Here is a 21,578-nt window from a genome sequence, read left to right as displayed (position 1 = left end):
AGCCAAGAGCAAAGGAAAGGAGGAAAGAAAGAGGTAGAGAAGGAAGAAAGGAGAGAAAGAAGGTAAAGAAAGGGTGGGGGGGGAGGAAAGAGAGAAGGAAAGAAAAAAAAGAGAAAGGAATGAAGGAAAGAGGGAGGGAAGGAAGGAAGGAGAGAGAGAAAAAGGGAAGGTTGGCCACAGCAATGCTAACAGACCAGTGAGTGTCCGTCACTCATAACCCCCTCCCCCCCCCAAAAAAAACAGTGGAAAGGACTTTAAAAACCCCAAAAGATAAATGACAAAAAGATAAATGACATACAGAAAAAAAAGGGAAGGAAGAGGGAGGGAAGGAAGGAAGGGGAAAAGAAGGAAGGAAGGAAGGATAGAAGGAAGGAAGGATAGAAGGAAGCATGGAAGCAAAGAGCGAAGGAAGGAAGGAAGGAAAGAGGTAGAGAAGAAAGAAAGGAGAGAAAGAGGAAAAGAAGAGGGTTGGAAAGAAATGGGTCGGGAAAGAAGGAAGGATAGAAGGAAAGGAAAGAAAGGAAAGAGGGAACGAAGGAAGACGAGAAAGAAAGAGAAAGAGAGAGTGAAGGAAGGAAAGACAAGAAAGGATGGAAACAAAAAGCAAAGGAAGGAAGGAAAGAGGCAGAGAAGGAAGAAAGAGAAAGGGAAGGAAAAGAAAAAGGGAGGAAGGAAGGAATTAGAGAAGGAAGGACTTTTTTTCACCTCTGCTACACAAGGAAATGTAATTTTGCTGACAACAAGGTTAGGTATGTGGGCAATAATTTAAAAACCTTTCAATGCATCAAGGCACCTGTTGAGAAACTGATGACAGAGTGAGAACGAGCCCTTTATTATTCCTTCCTCATTTTTGCGCAAGGTACCTGCAAAAAAACCCAAAAACAACCTAAACAAACATGCAACACTGAACCCTTTCACCTTTTGTAGCAAAATTCCTATACAGAAGGGCAAGCTTATTGATAAAAAAGATGCAGGTGACACTTTAAATTAGTTTGCTTTTTAAAAGCTCATATAGCAACATTTTCTTATTTTGTTCAAAATGTGTTGGTCAGTTTTGTGAAATAAGCATTTTTTTTCACATTAAAATGATCACATTAAAATTTATTTAAAAATGTACTGTCTCATAGGAAGGATTTTTTTTTCTCATGAAAGAAATTTCCACATTTTTCTTCTTGCATATTGGAATGTATGAACAAGATAAGTGAGGATTTACATTCCAAAAAGGAATGAATTGTTAAAAAAGCATGTGAGAAGTTGAGAGTTTCAAGGTTTCTTATGTTTCTTATGTTTTTTTCCACAAAGAGTGCATACAATTGTACAATGCTGACTTCAAACTAGCTGAATGATATTCAGTGTCATGTGAAGTAAACTAGAGCATAGAGTTGTTGAGGCTGTTGGCCTTTTGCAAGTATTGAAGTATGTGTGTTTTATAACTGAACTGAAAAGTAATTAGATTTTAAACCTTTATAAGGATTCCTTTTGAGAAAGCATCGTAGAGTAAGTGTTGGTGCAGAAAAGAAGACTGCTTTATACTCATTTTGTTTACTGCAGAGGTGAATCCATCATTCTTGTTGTAATGCTTTACGTTTTTTGCTATTTCTGAAAAGCACCTGTTATACTTGGAGGATTCTTATCTATTAGGCCTGGGTAACAACGGAAAAATTTGTTTCTAAAATCGATTCGTTTTTGGGGGGTTTTGCGTTTCGCTATTTAAAAGAATTCTGAAATTTTTCTTTTAAAAAGTTCGATATTTACGAAATTTCGTAAATGTTTAAAAAATTACGAAACATTAACGAAACAAATACGAAACAATAACGAATCGATTCGTTAATGGCGGACGCGACCGCGCAATACGCTAAAAAACCTCCAAATGGGACAGGGGGAACTTCTGAAGCTTCCCTCTCCCTCTGTTGTTGACTGTTGGTGCGATATTATAATTTTTTTACACTAATTAAACAAAAAACAACTATAACACTTGCCCCAGACATGCGGAAATAATAACGAAACGACCTCAAACCGATAACGAAACAAATACATAACGAATCCGAAGCATTTACGAAACGAATTTAAAAATTCGTTTCGTTTTTAAGTTGCTCCAGAATGGTTCTTTATCGCTTCGTTATAAAAAAAATAACGAATTTTTAACGAATTACGAATTAACGAAACGAAACCGCCCAGCCCTATTATCTATATGTAGTGATTGTGTGGTCTGATAATTTCTCTGTTGTGGTTGGTGTATAATGTGTCCATTAACATGTGTTAGAGTAAAACAGCAACTACTAAGTAATTGAACATCCTTTGACCAGATGCTCAGGAAGCCATAGCCACCAGTGTGTGACATCAAAGACAAATGACTGGCTTATTTGTAGCTGGGGCAAATAACATACAGTTCATTAAAGCTCTGCAAAAGTTTGGCCTTATTCAAAAAGTTTGTTCCAAAGCTGTGTTCCCAAAGTTTGATCATCTGCTCTCAGTTTCTGGTGAGTACAGCTAATACATACAGATTTGAGGAGTTGATGTCTAACAACAAGGTTGGCAACTCTTGTTTTTTTTTTTTAAATTAAACTGCTACCTTCTTTACAACAGACAAAATGCCTCTGAACTGACTAAACTGTAGACCTGTGGTAGACAATTGTGGTAAGCTAAAAGCCTCATTAGTCTCCAAGAAAACTTGGAGGTAGGACCAGCCCATCACGCCTGATCATTTTTATGCCTTCAAATTCCTTCTAGGGAGCATGAAAGACACTTTTGACTCATTAAATATCCTTTAAAGCAGCAAATGATCAGATATAATTTCCTGTTTCAAAAGAGGCCTATCTTAAGCCTGAACTATCAGGGAGAGGGACAAAATATGATAGAACCTCAAGAAATGAGATTAAACTGAACATTTGTTACACAAAGAATTTTAAGACATGGTTGAGTGTGTCAAACTACAGATCAATGGTATTTGGACCTCTGTGTCCATGTAATTGATAATACCTAGATTGACAATTACCAGTTTTGTTCATTTTAGGGTGGCAGGGGATAGCTTAGTTTTTTACTGTGGATTTTTTTTAGTATTTTCTACCCACTTTAATAGAAGGTGGCTTTCTGGGTACATAAAGAGGAAATGGAATACTTGTGTAACATTCAAGTAGGAAGAGAAGTGTGTTGCAGGAATGAGAAACTTCTGTACTGTGTGAGCAGATAAACTAGGAGATGGCTTTGTCAGTAAAGAACATTACAATGGAAAGTTTTTAAAGACTGAGTTAAGGGGACTGTACTGTTTCAGAGATAATTGTTTCAACTTTTTAATTGTATTTTCTAAGTGTAATTTGGAATCATGTTAATAGTCACTTTTTGTATGTTTTAGCTTTTTTTTAAATTGTATGCTATCATCAGTCCCAATTATGGGAGAAAGACAAGGTATAATTTTAGCAGTATTTTTTTTTAAAATAATACATGTGAGAGAAAGATGATGCATTATGTTTTGCCAACTGGATAAGAGTGATGAGCAAAGATATGAGAAGGAACTCGCTCATGTTAGAGCTTCAGGACATGAAATATATTGTGACTGATATCTTAACCAAAATTATATTGTTTGATTGTGAAATTTTAAAGGAAGCTTCTTTAATTTCATCTAGACAGTTATGACTAATATTTTCCATCTTTGATAAATAACTACAAGCTGTAATTCTTTAAAAGTGCTGAAGAAGACCTTTGACATTATTGTTGGGAAATTTAAAAAGGAAATAGAAATCTTCAATATTGCAATATTACAGTAAACAAATGGAAGATTTTGTGATTTGAGAGTAGAAGGGGTGACTTGGATTCAAATGAAACCTGCTGTTTTCCATATCGAAGGAGGAAGATGTGTTTTGCTTGGTTTACTCAAACACTTAGGAATAACTAAAGTAGTTCTTTGAAACCTGTCTAATATATAATAAGGCTGTGCAGAAAGTCATTTCTGCCTTCTATGTTGGATCTGTTTTGTAAGATTCATACCTACGACATGATATTAAAATACACGAATGGCGGCTTAGCAAAAACTTAAGATTCAAAACACTGGTCTACCATCATCAGAGTAATCCTTTTTATTCTGAAAGCTATCAAGAAAAGAGCACATTTCCTGAAAGAAGAATCAGGAAAATAAGATTCTGACTGTAAATAGAAGGTCAGCTGCTGTCCCCTCCTTTCTGCCTTGCCTTTTATTCGTGTTGTATTTTGAAATGGTCATATGACTGGTCAAATAAATAAATTATTATTATTATTATTATTATTATTATTACACTCACATGACTTTTTGGATGAGTTATGTAAGTCTTGTATATGGCTCCAGGTCTCCCTCACGGGGGCCACGTCTCCCCCAAAAGAACTGGGTTTGGTTCCCCCAAAGGGTCCTGAGGCTCTTTCCTCAAAGGGGGTGGCGAGGGGGGGCTGGGTGGGGAAGCAGGAGGGATGCCTGGCTGGATGGTCAGGCCAAGAAGAAGCCCCTCTGACACATAACCGGCCCAGAGAGAGACAGGCAGAGACCATCACATTGAGGCTTTAATGATGGCAGCCCCAGTATTCTAAAGTGAACAGAATTCTGGGTATTGTAGTTTAGGGTGGGGCCTTTTGAATTCTCTGCACTGGGGTCCTCACCTTCCCAAACTACATTTCCCAGAATTCCTCTCTAAAAGTTTTGGTGTTCATTCTCTAAAGAGATTTCGAAATAAAAGGGGATTGTTGGGAGCTGAATCAACCCTGTAAGGTAGGCAAAGTTGAGAGATAGTGACCTAGTAGGTTTCTGTTGTTGTTGTTGTTGTTGTTGTTGTTATTTCAAAAGCTGGATGGACATCTGTTGGGGGTACTTTGACTGTGCTTTTTCTGCCTGGCAGAAGTGGGTTGGACTGGATGGTCCTTGGGGACTTCCAGTAAAATACTACAGTTAAGTTTATGTTGTATAGAATTCCCTAAAAATCAGTGTATGTGTAAATCTTTCTGAAACATGGGGGGAATGATGCCCTGGTTATGTTTTTTTTAAAGTTGTTCATAAAACAACTTTTTTAAAGGCCCAAAAATCAGTGGATGTGTGAAATGTTCTGAAACTGGGGGGGGGGGGGGGGTTGGTGGTGGTGGTGGTGGTGGTAAATGTGTTACCCAATTGTAGCAAGTTTCATCCCAGTAGCTCTAAAAATGAGGGATAAAGGAGCCCCAGAAGCTTCCCCACTTGCACAATTACATAACAGAAAAGTAATGAAAATTTCATTACATTGTTGTACTTATGATACGGACCCTTATGTTAATTTAGAAACACTTTGGAATTGACATTTTGCCCTGTAATTTAGTAATGAATATTGAAACATTTTTTCATTGATTGCACAGGCCTAATATGTAACATTTGACATTATCATGAAGAAGCAAAACAATCCTTATTTTTAGAGCAAATGTTGAGGAAAATAAACATCCTTATAGTGTAGCTAAAGGTGTAGGAAAGTGTTAGGGCACTCCGTTCAATGTTATATTGAACTTTTCAACAGCATATCCTTGCACACATGATGTAAAGTCAAAACTTCAGACTAAGTCCTAATGAATTATCCTGATCCTATGTTGAGATTATATATATATATATATATTATATATATATCTAAGTTAATATACTCTTAAATTATGCATCCTCTCAGTAAGTCTTAAATCATTGAATATACTAACTCACTTTAATATTTTTACCCATAAAGTCTTAACTTTGAAGAACCTCTAACTTCTTATTTTAAGGACAATAAACAGTGGTTGATCAGATGAAAAACCTATCTTGTCAAGTATCCAGTTCCTGCAGTGATCAACCAAATGCTTGCGGGAAGTCCAGAGGCATCTCATGAGGGCAGTAACAACCTCCTTGTTGTTTTCTGCAGCAGCTGAAAATGAGAAACATACTGTCTCTCACATTAGAGGTAGTAATGTGTCTATCATGACTAGTAGCCTTTGATAGGCTTAGTCTACATACATTTATCTGATACCCTTTGAAAGTCAACCAAATCTCTGGCCTTCATTAAGTTATGTGGTAGCTAGCACTCACTATACTTTCTATGTATGCTGCGCCAAGATGTACTATATTTTATTTGTTGTGTATCTCCTGTCATTCAGCTTCATTAGATTACTCCAAATACTAGAGTTATGTGAAAGGAAGAAAATATTTATGCATGAACTTGTATTGTTGCCCGTCCATATACACAGATTCAACCAACCATAGTTTAAACTCCCCCTAAAAACAAATATCACAAAAGCAAATTTTGACTTTCTCATTTTATCTAAGGTATACCGATTTATTAGGACATGGTATGTAATGGGGCTTGCGCATTCATGGATTTCTGTATACATGTGGAATCCTGGAATCAAATCCTAATCGATAGTGAAACCCATTGTATTTATAGCTTTCTGCAACATTTTTTTACTGTGGTAATCATAGTTTGAATCTGTGCATAATACATTTTTACTAAGCAGATTCTTTAATATCTTCCAAAATAAGGGAAAAATGCTTGGGTCAAAGTGGTTGCATGAGAAACTTACATTTTGTTGAAGCATCTGTGAAATGGTGATTTATTGTTATAAATAGGATTGCCACCTAATGATAATATAGTCAATGTCTTACTTGCTTACTTTAATACTTTTACTTATAAAAGTATAGTATAGTCAGTATCTTAGTGAATATTGCCATTAAGTTGTTCACTACAAGTGTAGTTTTGACAGTTCCATTTGACATGATTATCTAGGCCAGTGCAGTATAGTGGTGGTCTGTGGAGTATTGCCTACGCATTATTGGCTGCTAGTCAGTGATACATTTCTGGGAAAAAGGAAACAGTCACTCACGTCAGATAGCTTAACAAGCCCTGATCTAGACTACCTTGGACTTGTCATGAAGCCAACAAATATAACTAATCTTGAAAAGTGTTGCTTGCCATATACATGAATAGAACCAATCAAGTAACAAGAATACTGTGAGTTGGTTGAGCAATGTCCAGCAGGCTGCTTAATAGCCCATGAGTTCAGAAACTGCTGTTGTGATGAAATCTACTTCCCATTTTTGGTTTCTGAAGGATTTTCAATGTTCCTGCTAGAAAATATTGCTGTGCAGGAAAAGGCAATTCAGAATATCAGCCTTTATAATGAAGTTTAGAAATATTGGATACAAAATAATAAAGTTGTCTCTCAGAATAGAATTCTCTTTTTTTGTGGAGCCAGCAATGCTCCACAGACCACCACTATACTGCATTGGCCTAGATAATAATGTCAAATGGAACTGTCAAAGCTACACTTATAGTGAACAACTTAATTTCTCATCTCAGGGTGCTCTGATTTATTTTTGTAATGGCAATTAAAACTAAGCCATTCCTAGAGTTCTCTGTGAGAGAAAGCTATAAGTAACTTGTAATACCTACAGCACTGTTGTTCTCTAGCAGAAACATTTACCTTATTGATCAAACTACAAATCCTAGGATTTTGTAGAATGATATTAACAAAGTTGTGTGGATGCATGCCAAATCAGCTGAGTGAGAAATACAACTTAAAAAGAAGCTTTGCAAGACCTAAGAAATTTCTTTCCTGTTCAGTTTCTGCCTCAATTCTTTGCCTAATAATTCAATGTCTTTTCCCCCACACAGATTCTGAATGAGATTATAGACTGTTGAAATAGCTCTATAGAATGTGTTTGTATGAGTTTGGCAAACAATCTTTATTATGTACTGTAACATTGAGAGTAACAAAACAATGCTTGCCTCCGCACCAGTGGCATTTTGTGAACTTTTATTTGTATGCATTCTTGAAAACAGCTGACTGCTGTGCACTCTACCCTTAGAACTGGATTGCTTATCCAGCGGTATTTGAAGGGAATGGACGTAAAATTGCGAATCAGCTATATCCGTTTTTACTGCTTTTGTTTGGAGTAACTGTTTTACTGTTCATTTCTAACTTTAAAATGCCAGGATACACAAAGCTAGAATAATAATTTTAAAAATCAGCAATAGCAATGGATTCATCCTCTCTATCTTTGAACCAAAGTACATAATTCTTTCCACTGTTTGTCTCAGTGTCTATTTCAAGGTAATTATTAGGGAGTTCTTGTGGCTATAAGTATATATTTAGTATAGGACACTAAATATGAGAAACAGTTGAAGCAAAATTATTCATTTCAATCTGCTGAAAGACCTCGGTCTTTCTTTTGCAATGTTTGAAAAAAGAATGGTTATAATAGAATTTTCATTTAGAAGATCTTAGCAAGGGGTATCTATGTGGGTCTGGGAGAAGTTATATGGTGGGTACTATCTTTGATGATTATGGAGTTTTGGATTTTTTCTCTCTCAGGAATCTATGCAGTTGCATGGGCTCCAAGCAAGCAGGAGAAATGGTAGCTACAAAATTCAAATTAAGTAGCTGGGCATAGTGAGTAGCCCAAACGAAGGTTTTATTCCATTCAGGAGTTAGGATATAAATGACTGCTCCTCTATTCTGCAGCCTTCAATTGGCTTCATCCTGGGTGATGGCCACTTTAGTAGGAAGTCCTCAGTATACTGCCCTTTGCCCAAGGACACGAGAAATAAATAACATGTATGTGAAATTATCATTTTTTAAATGTCCTTCTCACTGAAGAACTGAGCACATATCAACTATGGACTGTTGTATATTAATACAATTTTTCAGTCTGTATGGCTAAAATAAGACTTGTAGATGACCTAAATGCATCAAAATCCTCTGCCAGAAATTCTTCATAGAATTTTGCTAACTGTTGAGTATAGCTCTGTTGCTATGGAAGCATGAACAAAAAATAAGAAAAAAACTGTAGGAGGATTTTTCATTGTGATGGAGATATTTTATAGGATTAGAGTACTTGCTATAATCTAATTCCAGGAAGATAGTTTTAGACACAAAATGCTAAAATTTGAATGTCGGCTACTCGGAAGAAACCTCGAATCCACCTTCTGAACTTAGGTTCTGTTCTATTTCTGGATGATATCACATTAGAGTTCTAAAGTTCAGGTTTGCATTTCCTTATCACCCTGTTGGCTCCTGCAGAATTCTGGGAAATGTACTTTAGGGAAGCTGAGTACTTCTCTGGCTGAGAATTCCAAAGGCTCTGCCTTAAACTATATTTTCCAGAACTATGCCGGAATAAACTGGGTGATTGGGAAACAGTGCTTTAGAGCGCTAATGTGATATTGTAGTAAATTAATGTAATCCATCAGTTAGTCTCACTGAATCTGTTCTCCTTCATATACTTTGAAATGCAAGTGATAGGAACTGTATTTCAAAATCAAGAGGGCACAACATTTGAATTTTCAATGTTATTTGGGATAGTAGATTTTACTGCATATTATGATCAGGCCTGAAAAGTCAAGAACTCTATCTAGCCTTCTGAATATGAACTCAACTGCCTTTTTTTACTTTAATGTAAACATCAGACCCATGGTGATAGTGTTTGTTTGTTAGCATTTCAAAGTACTGTATAATAGGTTTCTGTAGTTTTTATTAAAAGGGAATTAAGGAAAATACAATATATTAAATAAGAATTAGTTCGTGAAGTAAATCATAATATAAGCTGATCACTATAAAGCTGTATACCGAACATTCCATTTAAAGTCTAGTTTTGTAGATAGTAAGCAACAATGAAATCTCTTGTTCAACACTGAGCAAAGTTGAAGTAATATAAGTAACACCTAATAGGATTTATTTGGAATAGTATGTTCCTATGCTTTCAGATGTAGAGAGGCACTCAAGGATGAGACACAAATGCATAAGCTGTGACATTTGCTAAGGAGCCAACTTTGCATCTGTGTCAACAAACAATGAGGTGGGGAAAAGAGACAGCAAGCAGCACAAGTTTTGAAAGAAGTATTATATTAAGTAAATTATTGTCCTCCAGAGGTTGGATTGAAACCCATGAGCCTAGCCAGCATAGCCAATAATCACATTAGTCCAAAAGCTGGGAGCCACAAGTTACTCCAAGCTTATAGGGTAATGGATCACTATCACTCAGCCTATCGTATTTATTTCTCTTTTAAGTCCTTCCCAATTCTTCTAGCAGAGGGTCCACTTTGATTCCTACCTGCCATTTCATGTCCTGAAATTGGAGTAGAAGATTGTGGGTTTAATAGGGAATATGAAAACCGAAGTTTATTTATTCGGTGTCAAAAGCATTGCATAAATAAATAAATAAGTATAAAGCATAAAATAAAGTTAGCACAAGCAGCTAAATAGACCAAAAATGGGTAACAGCAACTGCATAGTCTGTAGTTTTTCTTCATTTATGCCAATGCTAAGATGACCTCATTATGGTGCTTTTTGTGACTGAAAATGCGTGACTTGCCCAAGTCTTCCTCTGAAGTTAAAACTGGGAAAAGTGAACTGCAAAAAATAACCAAGAGTTGAATTATTAGGTGATTGTTTGATCTCCTGACTGTCTTGGGGGAAATCTCCCATGTGGTTAATATCTTTCAAAAAGGCGTGCCTTTCATAAAGAGAGTGCATTTCTGTTCATGCTTGCATTGCTTTTGCTATTTTTGGGTGGTGTGATAGGGTGGTGTGATAACTTGTTAGAAGATACAGATATAGAAATGTGTTCTTCATTGAATTAGGACAATTTAAAGGCACCTAATTTCAGGTGATGATATTTAGTGCTGTGATGTTGGACCAACCTAGAAATAGGTATGTCAAGAAGGCCTGCAACAAAGCTCACCAACTGTTCTGTCCATCTGTCCTAATAACATTATTGCTGGGTAGTAATGTCAGCTGTTCTAGTAAACACTTGTTCAGCTGCATATCCAGTGCTATTCTGTGTACCATCCTCTGCCAGCATTGCAATGTAGCAGTATTTTATACGAAGATGAACAAAGGACGTAGAAAACATGAACCAATGAATAAATATTTGGTCTTTCTAGGTACTCCATGTCAAGACCCAGAAGCCTTAAGTAGAGTCAAACACAAGATAAAGAGTTCAAACACAGCTTTATTATACAAAAATAGTCTTTCAAAGCACTTAACTTCAGTGCAGAGAGTCAGAGCAGCAATTTGGCATCAAAAACTAAGTGATACCAACAACAAAAATATAACCCGGATTATAACGCTGTTTAATCCGGGTTAAACTCAAAGTTCAGCAATCTGCTTCAAAGTTCACACAGTTCAAAAACACAGTCACAGAAGGTAGAAAACGAAGTCCCAAAACAATACAAGGTTCAATCACAAAGTTAGCAATGTTTTCAGGATCCCCCCCCCCCACCATGGAACCCTAATTCTATCCCAAAACTTGTTGAACCCATAAAGTTCTTACTCCTTTCGTCTACTCCTATTCTCTGAGCATTGATATAGTAGACTTGGAAATAAAGAAAAAAAGCATAGATTCACACCCAAAGTGATGAATGACATTTTCATTTTTGTATTTAAAATTGTTTTGAAATGGAACTTTATATTTAACAGCTGAATACGTAAGTCAGGGGCAACATCCAACTTACTCATAAATTTGTTTTTGGTGTAAGCATAAGCTAAAAAGCTTGCTTCACGCCAATAGATGGATATAAAGTGGAACATTGCTTGGACAAACCAGTGACAGTTTTACCCAATAGTCATTGAGTAGCACAGATTCAATTTTTGTTTTTAAAGCAGTGGTACATTGAATTTCAATAAAAACTTCATCCTTTAGGACAGACTTTTAAAAAAGATTTTAAAAAAAGATTTTAAATATTTTTTGCAGAACCCCTACAATGCTTTTTCAGAATCTTAGGGTTTTGTGGAACACTGTTCAGGAAGCACTGACTTAATATATGATTGCCATATAGCAATTTCTCTCAAAACAGCTTTTATTAAACAAAATTATCTGTGGCCTTTTAGATCAGTGGTTTTCAATCTGTGAGTCTCCAGATGTCTGGGCTTTCAACTCCCAGAAATCCTAACAGCTGCTAAACTGGCTGGAATTTCTGGGAGTTATAGGCCAAAACACTGGAGACCCACTGGTTGAGAACCACTGTTTTAGATCATTAGGGCATCCTCATATTATCTTAGACTCCGTTGTACAATTTTATGTTGTTGTGTGTCCAAGTCATTACTGACTTTTGCCAACAGGAAGATGACCCCATTATAGTGTTTTTGTGACTGTATAAATATGTGAAAGGAAGCCACAGGGAGGAGGGAGCAAGCTTGTTTTCTGCTTCCCTGGAGACTAGGAAATGAAACAATGGCTTCAAACTACGAAAAAGGAGATTCCATCTGAACATGAGGAAGAACTTCCTGACTGTGAGAGCCATTCAGCAGTGGAACACTCTGCCCCGGAGTGTGGTGGAGGCTTCTTCTTTGGAAGCTTTTAAACAGAGGCTGGATGGCCATCTGTCAGGGGTGATTTGAATGCAATATTCCTGCTTCTTGGCAGGGGGTTGGGCTGGATGGCCCATGAGGTGTCTTCCAACTCTTTGATTCTATGATTCTATGACTGAAAATGTGTGACATGCCCAAGGTCACTCACCAGCTTTCCATTGCCGAGTGTAGAATTGAATCCTGATCTCCAGAGTCATAGTCAAATATGAAACTAGTACACCACATTGGCTCTTCTTGTATACAATAAATCAGGACAACTGTTGGTCAATGATTCTGAGGAAGCTTTTTTTTTGGCGGCGGCGGCGGGGTGGGTGGGTGGATGGGGTTGTTTTTGTCTGTAGGTATAGTTGAAATTTTAGTGTACTGGATTTTTATGGACAGAGGTATTGGGTTATAAATTATGCATGAATTCCATTAAAATGATTTATTTAATTATATGGGTTTTACTGACAGAAAAAGGCTTATTACCTTGGAGGGTTCAGAGGTAGCTCTTGCTACAGGAAGAACCATCATAAAAGTCACCCTAAAATTGAAAACAGGTATTTGAATGGAAATACAGAAATACTCTTTCAGTGGCTGTGATATTTTGAAAGACCTAAGAGTATGTGGTTTTTTTTTCAGGGAACGTTTAAAAAAAATTAGTACTGTCGGTAGTTCCAGAATGAATCAGTAATCATTTTTTAATTCATTGTTAAGTTTATTAGATAGATTCAATAGGATGCTTCAATACTGAGGAGGATTTAATAGGAGCAATGACATAACTGATAAGAGTAAATCTGACCTATTACTTGGTGCAATATTGCAAACTATATAAATGTAGATACTTGGTGAGAACAACATAATGGAATTAACTTTCCCCCCCTAATATATAGGTAATATATTTCAGAGTGGATTGCATTTTAATTTTGGGAAGAAAAGCCATGTGCTGTTCTGGGATTGGAAAAACTTGGCTTCAGACCTTTTTTTGCTACCTTCTCTTTTTTTTTAAGAAAAGAGTATTTTTATACATTAGAGAGCAGTGCTTCAAATCAACTCATCAGTGATATTTATATACATTCATCATATTTTTTTAAAAAAACCTCTAAATACTGGGTACATTTATGGTGGGATTGCTCCCGTTTTTGTATAACTAGGATAACATTTTCAAGGGGAACGATGAGGTTATTGTTAAACATATTTCAGTATTACCTTATTTCCATGTTTAAAGGAATCCCTTTGGAATTACAGTATAGATACCACTCCTTTTCTCATTGTAGTATTGAAAAAGTTCAGTACACTTGTGCTTATTCATCAGGCAGGAGATTTAACTCTGATGCCATTTTTGTTGTTTGTTCTCAAAATAAGAGGATCCTTGCATTTGAAGCAGGTGGATGAAAAAAAATCTAATCACATTCCTGACTGGTGTATGATTGATTCTTCTTTCCATAGGCAAAAAAGCAAAACATTTTCCTCCTGAATAGATTCGTATTTTCCAAACAAAATTCACAGTAGTTTAAATCTGGTGGCATGCTTGTACTTGCCAGTTTAAATCTTAGAACAAGCCTGGCAAGTGAATCATACATAGGAACTGAATTCCAGTTATTATCAAAAGCTCCTTAAGAACATAGCCTTCCCATGATTTTAAATTTCTTGCAAGTGTGGGAGGAAGCCAGCACCAGCTAGAAGAGGAATGCTGTTACAAAGTTGTGAAAATTAAGCCTTTGATAGTAACATCATCTGTATCTGTAAATGAATGGTTTTCTCAAGCTACTAGAAAACTTTTCCAAATGTCTCTTCTTAGGTTGTCTAAACCTGCCATGCTGTGTGGGATTCAGGCTATAGTAATTGCCTGGAAATTGATGTGCAATAGCAGCGAGTAGTTACTGTTCAAAACTTTAATGCTGTTGTTTTTTAAAATCATGTCTGGAAGTTTAGCCAAAACCTGATTTCTGCTTTGTGTTATCTTGGAATGGTCACAGGCTGATTTTTGTAGAAATCAATTCATTTTTTTTGCAAAAATTAAAAAATGTGACTATACATTTTTCACTGAAGATGGAAGTATTTGGAAAAATACTTCCAGACCTAGGCCCCAAATGGCAAATAGCTCTTTATAAATTATGAAACTTCCTTCTGCAGTCAGATTTTTATTCGACTTAGTTTTAACTTATCTGAGTGGGTCTTTGTGCTATGATCTGGTAATGGATCTGAGATACTTTAAGTGGAAGATGTTAGGAAATGAAACTGTCTGGAAATTTATTGCCATTAACGTGCATTCGGAGCTTGGAAAAGTTACTTTCTGAACTACAACTCAAGTAATCTTCTGGCTCATCCAGTTGTTAGCCTATCTTCCAAGTCTACTTACTTTCCATGGCCTGAATTCGATTGCTTGTCCCAGCTAGCTTTAATTTGTGTAGCCAGTTGGTGAATGGAAAACAATAACTGCCACAAATCCCACTGATTCAGTGTGAGCCTATTCTTGTTGAGACTAGAAATTATATTTAGGCTGGGAATCCATGGTCAATTTATTCCAGGACCATGTTTTATAATCAGATGGATTATCTGAATTACCTAAGGTTGCTAGTTAACAAAAAGCTTTGTTTTATGGAAATATTCAAAAGAGGGCCTCATTTTTTTTTCTATCTATGAATATTTTCTTATTTGTTAGTAATGACTATCACTCCATATCATAACATGGGAAATAATTGGCCTGTATTTGATAATATTTAAGGTATAACTCCAAAGTGATGTAGTGATGTCTTTGAAATTGGATAGGTAATATCTTGAGAAGAGCTGGCAGTGACTTCAACAAGAAAAAGTGTTGAAAGTTTGGAGATTTTTGTGTAGTAAAATTATGAAATAAGGGCATTCATAGTTCTAAAATAATTCTTATCTTGCTCAATGGATTAATTGCCCAAGTATTATTTGTGAGACTTTATTTGCTTGCTTCCTATATAGCAATTTTATTCCTTGATGTAAAAAAAGAAAAAAAAATGTTTGCAGTCTGGACAACCTATCAAATATAGATGCATATAATGGGATTCGTTGTGAACATTGTCTGCCTACCCTACTAGTGCTAGTTTTGACACTTACTCAACATCCTCATGATGACTGTCAAAATTTTCCTTAATAAAGTGAAAGAAGGGCAGTTATTTGGCACAACAGGAAGAAAAGGAAGCATTCATTTAGGTGCAGTAATCCTTTAAATTCACCATGAAGTCTTACCTTCAAGTACTAAATATGTGATATTTAAGAGGACAAAAATCACAAAATGAAGGTTTTTTTTTAAAAAAAAGAAAATTATGGGAAATTTTGGATCTGAAAGACAAACATAGGATCTTTGATTCCATAACCTGACCATAGCCTATGATTATTAAATAATGTGACATATAACAGACTAAGATATGGGGAGTCAAGATGCTTGACTGCAGCAGTATGTAAAGTTGGAATAAATTTAATTCAATTCTGGGTATGTGCATAGTAGAAGAAAAGAGTTAGAGACAGGGAGAAATGTAGTGGCAACTTTGATAAGGCAGTAATATATACTGGCCACTTTTAATTGACGCTGCAGCTTGAAAAGCCAATGGGATTTGGAGCTGCATCAAAAGGAGTTAGTGTTTAGATCCAGGGAAGTCATGGTGCCTCTCTGTTCTGCTGTGGTTAGACCTCACCACAGTTTAAAACAGATATTGGCAATCTGGAAGGTGTCCAGAGGAGGGCAACTAATATGATCAAAGGTCTGGAGACTATCCTCTATGAGAAGCATCTTAAAGACCTGGGTATGTTTAGCCTGCAGGTTGAGAGGAGACATGATAACCATGTACAAATATGTGAAAGGATGCCAAAAGGAAGAGGGAGTAGGTTTGTTTTCTGCTGCTCTGGATCTAGCAGTTGAAGCAATGGGTTCAAATTATAGAAAAAGAGATTCCACCTGAACATTAGGAAGAACTTCCTTACTGTGAGAACTATCCAGCAGTGGAACTCTCTGCCTCAGAGTGTGGTGGAATCTGCTTCCTTGGAAGCTTTTAAACAGAGGCTGGATGGGGTACTTTGCTTGTGCATTTCCTGCATGGCAGGGGGTTGGACTACATGACCCATGTGGTTTCTTTCTACTCTATTATTCTATGATTCTAAAAGTGATTTGAAATTAAGTTGTGGTCACATGGCTATCACATCAACATGTGTTCATTTTCAAATAACAGGTGTGTTTAGACTTTTTGGGCATCTTCATCTTTACCAATATAGGATAGCCCAGATGATGTTATGTTATTAATGAGTTATTCATGTCTAATCACAACAACAAGATAATGTCCACCATAGTGTTCAAACTGCATAGCTACGTTTCATTGCTATAGTATTCAAATAAGTCAGTATCCTCTTCATTCTTTATGGCCATATCAGATGGGTCCTGAAGTTATGAAATAATACATTTCGCAGATAAAATAAGTTGAAGACAAAGAACTTCAAGAGGAACACTACTTGTGTAACATGGGGTGTTGTTTGTTTATTTGTTTGGCTGACTTCATATTGTAAATAGTTATCCCTGAATTCCAGAGGATCCTCTCAATATTTGGAATGGGACCTGAGTTTAGAGAAGTCAGTGTTTGGATTACAAATCTAATAATCTCTAGTCTAGAAGCAGGGCCTCTGTTTATACTAGTTGGGGATATCCTAGGAGCCATAGCCTAAAGATTTGGGTGGTGCGGCTGTAGCATTAAAGGGGAAGCAACAAATTGGGGTAACTGGCGTTTCATTTTCATTTTTTAAATAAATAAATCTTTTGCCCTTATGCCCCAATTTGTTATTTTTGTAGTGCTAGAAGTGATGCTTACCCTTTTTTCATTAGCAGAATTTTTTTTCTGTAGCTTTCGGATACTATTAAAGATTAAAATAAAAGAAGAGAGTTGTTTAATGGAATGTATACCATAGGTGTCATGCATTAAGGATATACGTGTGTTCAAAAGATAAAAGTTTCATTTGCTTTTAAACAGATATGTGGTAGATAAGTGTATGTTTCCCCATATGCATAAATTAGAGGTGACAAAATAAAAGATCACGATAAAACTCACAGTCATGGAAACCATACTTTGTGTTATTGTTTAAATCCAACAATTCTCACTAAACAAGAAACTATTTTGCAAGTAAATTTCAAGAGCTCAGAGTTTCATTCAGCTCAGTCATGTTTTTCAGCACATGTTCTGGATTGTTCGCCCATTTCTAAACTAGGTGGCTTTAGAGTACAGTATGTACTCTGTGAAGTATCATTCAGTAGAAGCTCACTGAAATGTCAGTTCAGCATGCAGAGCCAGTGCATTATCAGCCATGAGGAGCACAAAATGACAACGTAAAAAATTTATGGGCTACTAGTTCATCTCTGGGCTAAATGAAAGATGATGGCATTGACCTTTAGAAGCTTGCATTATCGAGATCTAGAACACCTTAAGGGTATCCTTTGTTCATATGGACCACTCTGTACTTCAGGATTTCCTCAGAGGGCCTGCTCTGTTTGAAGTATTGTGGCACTAAAAGATGATCTGGGACAATGGCAGCACGGCTTTGCCATGCTGGGAATTTTGTGCCACCTATTTGTGGGGGTTTGCATACCAGTCAAAAACTTTGCTTTTCCTGAGGGCTATTAAGAGATGGCGTTTTATTCAGAGGAGATGGCTTCATCTGCCTGTTTCTCCCATTTTAAACACTGCCAGTCTTAATATTAGGGTTTTCCTTAATTTTGTTTCTGTTTTGCATATTGTGTTTTTCTGAGTTTCCAAATTTATTTTAGCTTTTAAATTTGTGAGCCTTTTGGTAGAAATAATGATAATAACAGTAACAATAACAACAACAACAACAACAACAACAACAACAATGATAAGTATTTGTTACCCATCTCCCCTCAAGGCTCAAGATGGGATATAATAAACAGATAAAAATATATGGGTGTTCCTGATCAACACATCTGGAAGTCCCCATCTTGAAGAAGGGTGCAGTATATCCAGGCAACTTGCTTGGGTTTTCATTTCATAAACAAAGATTTTGTTTAAAAAATTCTCCAGAAGGGCTTGTGTTTTAAGAGCTGATAGATCGCTTGATACTTTGGTATTCAGACAGTGTGGAAACCTGAAACCTACCAAAAACAAAAAAAACATTTAACATAGATATATGTAATTGTGGGAGGCAGGAGACTTTATGATAGATTGAATGCTGCCTGTGGTTTTGTGGCTTCTTCTATCAATTTCACTGTTGTACCCTGACTTAGGAAACTTCCAGAGAATAGAGTTGCACAATTAAAATTGCAGTCAACCTTGTCCTGTGGTTACATCAGCATATCTTGCAGGAGAAAAGTTCCTGAATGAATGAAGCTTACTTACTGAGGCAGACCATGGGCTGAGAAGTGCTGTTCTGACAGCATTTGCTTCCTGAGCCCTCAGGCTGAAGTTCTTCCTCAGCTATGTTCTCTTTTTAATCGACTATGCTATAAACTGAACCTGGGAAAACCTGCTCATTACATGCTTTTTCTTAGGATCAAGAGGAACTATGGTTCAATGAGATGTCCAACACTTTATAAGTCTCCTGCTTTATATTCCTGATAAACAGTGTGGCTGTATTAAGTGTGGAGACACTCAAAACCATAAGTGTGTAGTACATAATGTACCTGGTAATGTTAAAACAGAATTCCTGGCCACCTGATGCAACTCCTTTCATTCAGTTAGCTTCTGTTCTCCTGTTCCTCTTCAAAACCTGTTTCTCCTGCTGAGCTTGCTGCTCTTTGTCCTGTCAGCTGGCACTACCTGTCCATCCACCTTTAGGTGTTGCTTAAGTCCTGTGAATTCCTTTCATTTCCACTCAGATAAATTGCACACATTGTAAATTCTCCAAAAGGGTCATGTCGTCTTTTCCTTCAGAACAGTCCTATATTGGTGGCCCTAAGTAAATGAAGACTTGAGGTGTTTTCACTGATGTTAGAAGCTTCAATAGAATTTTTTCCCCAGTTCCATCACTAAATTTAGCACTGACTGTCGTTCACATCTGAGATTTTCTGTGACAAGTAGTTAATATAAGCATAATTTTTGTGACTTCTCCTTACTCTATGCTTGATCATGAACAGAATTGCTTAATGTTTGATACTCAGCTCTGGTATTTTTAGTTTGTTCTTGGGCAAAGTTGTATGCAAATTACATTTTTTTGGGGTTCCTGGGTCTAATCGCAAATATATATTTTATGGTCATGATTGAGTTGATGAGAGAAGTAATACAAGGAGGCCTGAAGAAATAGTCTGTAATCGTGTAGGTGCATATTTACATGTTCAGGCCCTATTGTAGGATTAAAATTGGATCATATCTCAGGAAAAGCTTAAGTATAAATTCAAGAAATAAATAAATACAAATAATAAAACTAAATGCTTCCAATTACTATATATAAGAATATGTATATATTCACACTGAAAAATCTTATTTTTTAAAAAATGTGGTGTTCTGTAACGGGCACATTTTAAAAAGAGATTTTTCTGAAAGGATTTTACCGAAACTTTTGCAAAACTCTTTAATATGATTGTGCCAAACTATTTATCTGCTTATACAAAGTACAGATAATAGAGCTTTTCATTATACTGATTCTGAATGCCAGAAGATAATTTTTAACATTCATCAAACACTTTGCAGTTTTCAGGCATAATTAATGGAGTTAGGGATGGAGTTACAGACCATTTTCCCAGTTGCAAGCCATTCATGTAGTTTCTTTAGTACCGAGAGAAATTTAGGAATGAAAGCGGGGTTCACCAACAAAGAAAGCTGTGCATAGTCGGACTAAAATGAGCTCACTTTTATCCTAACAGGATTTTTTGTTTTATAAGGATTTTAGACTTATTCCTCCTTTTTCTTTGTTGAAAAGCATATTTTAGTGTCATCTGAACTGGGACTAAATTTCTTTCAAATAAATAAAAATAGTGGAAAAAAAGCTTCTGTAAATATGATGGATGTTTTTGTCTGTCAAACTCTTTTGTGAATAGCCTAGGAAGAGTACCGGTGGGCTGAGAATGCCTTGCAGCATAGCCAGCAATTGAAATTTCCCATTCTATATGAATTAGAAATACTTAAAAAGCGTTGAGATGTTTCAAACAGGGTTAAAACACTGCATCCAGTACAGTGTTTATTGCATGGTTTCAGTTATATAAACTGGAATGAAACCAATGATCTTTTATTTTCAGTTATGCAAATAAATAGTTCAGAATATATCTGATAAAATTTTTAATGCATACGGTTTGGATGCAGCCTGTCTCAGAAATCTCAACTTGCACAATTTGGAGACATTCAGTAGGAAAACATGCCTGCATTATATTCTTGGTTCTGCCTCTGGAAAAACACTTCTCAACTCTTACAGTTATACACAAAGATGTAGAACAGCAAATTACCAATTTAACGTTACTCTTGTGGGCCTCATTGGGCATGAGAGTTATGTTGACCAGCATGAGAGTGCACATTTGGTTTAGTTATCCAGGTATAGACCACAGACAGGATTTTATAGCTTTTTAGGTAAGGGACACTCTGCAAACACTTGATCATCTGTACACAAGGCATGATAGTGTAAGGTTATTACTTTAGGAATTACAGAAACACCTTCAGTACATCTATAAACAATAAAATACTTAATGTTAAATAGAGATTTAAGCACTGATCAGTCAAACTGCTCAGGAACTTCAGACAATTCACTATGGTTCTTGCCCCATTGAGGATTCTTCTGATTTTAATCTAGTTTTCCCTGACTCTCTGATTGAGGGACTATGTCTGAAATCTTTTTGGGGAGAGCCCTTGGAAAGGTGGAGACAGCTTTTGCTAAAGGCTGTTTCCTGTGGGAGATGGACAAATAAATGAGAGTTCATATGTTCTTTTTTAATGTTTGTAACAGTATGTTGATGTGTGTTTTAAATAACTGATTGTGTGAGTTTTGTCAGTCTGATAGTTATGACTGATGACATTATCATGTGAGGCGCTATGTACTTAGTCATACTGGAAATCATAAAAACAAATTCTGCTTGCAGGGTTCATAGGTAAAAGAGAACAATTCTTAGCTGTTGCTTTGTGCATGAAGTGTGTGCTGATGCTTGAAAGCTTTTTTACAAGATGGTAGCCTCACTATTTTTTCTTAATTATTAATCCAGAGTATGTGCCCATTAGAAAGGGGTATATGTTTGAGCAGTGAAACAATATATTCTCTTTGGCCAGTCAGAGCTGAGTAATAGCGAATGAGAGGAAGCCCCAGAGATACAACTAGAAGGCAACTTGTTTTCATTT

At 36.2% G+C, this 21,578-nt stretch overlaps 1 protein-coding gene across 2 annotated transcripts in view; it reads left to right on the top strand.

Annotated features, from left to right (window-relative positions):
* CPEB4 (cytoplasmic polyadenylation element binding protein 4) overlaps positions 1-21,578 on the top strand; it is a 77,417-nt gene that overhangs the window by 32,270 nt on the left and 23,569 nt on the right. The window lies entirely within an intron of this gene.

The sequence above is a fragment of the Anolis sagrei genome, chromosome 2, assembly GCF_037176765.1.
Source record: "Anolis sagrei isolate rAnoSag1 chromosome 2, rAnoSag1.mat, whole genome shotgun sequence".
Lineage (NCBI taxonomy): Eukaryota > Metazoa > Chordata > Lepidosauria > Squamata > Dactyloidae > Anolis > Anolis sagrei.
The sequence above is the reverse complement of the archived record's forward strand: the minus strand, read 5'-3'. Positions and strand labels throughout refer to the sequence as shown.